A 2,673-nucleotide genomic window follows, 5' to 3' on the forward strand; every position below is an offset into this window, starting at 1 on the left:
TCCTTTATTTCGGATACAAACCCTTTCATTGGAAAAACGTTTGAGCAATTTTGATTGTAAACATTATGTTTTGTGGTTTCAAGTTATTTTCTTGTTTAAGTGACTTTCACGTAAGAACTAGCAAAATTTAAAGTGACAGCGACATTCCTCATTATAGGTAAAGCTTTTAAACATTGTCAGATTGACTTTAAAATGAACGACAATGTCTTGATTATGAACGTGAAAGAAAAGTAACGACATAAAGCAAACGTCTTGCAGCGAAGCATTGCAAAAACTTACCTGCCTAAAGAACGAAAAAAGTGAATCCCTATTCTTGATCCAGCAAAAGTTCCGTGACAGCCACAAACAGAAAACTGACAACCCAGTACATCTTGCCGCCATGACAGACTGGCAGAAATTAGCGAGGGAAATTATGAAAATGTAATGATTATGGTTTAGAGCGATAAGAGCCAATCACTGACAACTACGTCGTTGATTTGCAAACGCATTTTTACGCTGATTGCAGGGCATAAAAAGATAAAAGCAATGAAAGAAGTTATTTATTCTGTTTTTCCCAGCAATTAGGCTCAAAGAGCAAAAAGGAACCCTTAATTTATCTGCAGTCGAGATCAATGTCGGTTCTGACAGAAAACAAGAAGAAATACATCGGAGAGAATCGAATAATAGATGGCAGGACCTAAAAGTCATCTTCAAATTAGAAATCTTTGATCCACACTTTTCAAAGTGTACGATTTATGCACCTTTGGCTATCTGCATCATTTGGATTCCATATCTGCTAAGTTTGGATTGCGGGGACGTGCTCTAACAATATGGGCAGTCCCAGCAGATGCTGCTTGATTGAATCAAAAAATTCTCAATACAACAACTTTGTCCAATTGACATCACTGAGCTTCTATAGGCGGTCATGATATCACACGGTTGTATTATTTAAAAAATGTTCGCCTCTTTTTTTTTTGAGGCACAAATGTCTGCAATTGCATAAATCAAGTCTTTTACTAGCCAGAAAAAAATGTTCGAAAATTAAAAATTGCATCGCCCGGAATCATCGAACAGTCGATTACCCCCCGAGTTTGGGATGGGAGCTCTAAACACTTGAGCAGGCCCGGCCGATGTTTATAGCGTTCTTATTAAGTTTAGCTTGTGTTTCCTTTGATATGTTTCGATATGTTGCTTTACGCTAAAAGTCATCTACTAATCTTGATACTAACAAGCAAAATTTTAGCCACACTTTCTAAGGGGTATGATTATTCATTCACCTTAGTTTTGTTATTCGCGTTTTTTAAAAGCACATACGTGTGCACTTTCAGAAATAAGGCCACGTCGATGCTTACCGTAGTCTTAAGACTTAAAGTAGTGTTTCCTTTTTTTACATGTTGCAAGACGCTAAGTCATTTAGTAAGAAGAAAATTTTGATCCGCACGTTCCACGGAGTATAATTCATGCACTTTTTAAGGTCTGTGTACTTGATTTCAACCCATTTTTTTCCCGTGCAAAGGAGAGAGAAATGCGTTACAATTCATTGTCGGGGTTCGTGACAGGAATTCCAGTTTGCAGTTAGTCTCAAAGTCGAATTTGAATTTTTTCAATTTTATTGCCCAACTCTTGTCTAGTGGCTGGAATGTTCGACACTGGGGAGGGAAGGGCGTGGGGAATTGTGAGTTCGTTTCGTGACATAAAATGCCTCCTGCAAAAAGAAACGGAGGAACTTGGAACGAGTAGGATTCTATGCGCGCTTTAGACCTCTCGCTGATGGACAGAAAATAGGACTAGGAGTGCTCAATATCAAATTTTACTAGGATAAGATAAAATAAAATAGCATATCAATAAATTACAATATTCTTTGGTATTTAAAACATTCAGATAATAAAGCAGAAGATACCAAGCTTATAATTCTCAAATTAAAGAATTATTTTCACAGGGTTACCTTGGATATCACGTTTGATATTACCACCTTCATTCATAAAACCTTTCCACAACTTTACGTCACAGTTTTTACTGCTTCAAAATTCACTTAAAAGATGCAAAAGACAACACCCCTTTTTTCAATGATTTTCAATAAGGTTTTGACAATGAACAAGATACAGTTTTGTAGTAAAAGTTTGTGTCAATGACAGATGGTAAAAACGAGAGAAGAATATCTTACCACACTTTTTTACGACACTAAAAATACGCGAATTTCGCGTGGCGTGTACAAAAACCAAAATAACTTTTTTTTTGTAGTTATCCAATGTTTCGCGCATCCAAACTTTCGTGTCATCAACTTTTCGCGAAATTGAAGTGTCACGAAAGTTAAGTATAACTTTGCAGAAATTGCTGGCTACCGTTAAACAAAAAAAATCATAACACCTTCTTCGATAAATAAGAAAACTAATATTACTTTTCTGGCTGAACTTCGGTGTGATAACCTTGGAAAGTCACGAATGACAGAAAACGAAGAAAAAAAAAAACAAAAAAAAAAAACAGAGAACAACAAAATTGGTTAGCAAAGTAAAGAAAAATATGTCTGGTTCTTACACCGAAGAAATTCCCTTTCTTATCATTAATTTTAAGAGCTTCACTAACATTTAGAAGCAGAAAAATATGCTTCAAATTCAGCGCCTTGGTGTCAACTCATTCTCAAGGACATTTGAAGAAACACAATTGGATTGATGTGCGACAACAACAGCAGAGATG

This window comes from Montipora capricornis, chromosome 11, assembly GCF_036669925.1.
Source record: "Montipora capricornis isolate CH-2021 chromosome 11, ASM3666992v2, whole genome shotgun sequence".
NCBI lineage: Eukaryota > Metazoa > Cnidaria > Anthozoa > Scleractinia > Acroporidae > Montipora > Montipora capricornis.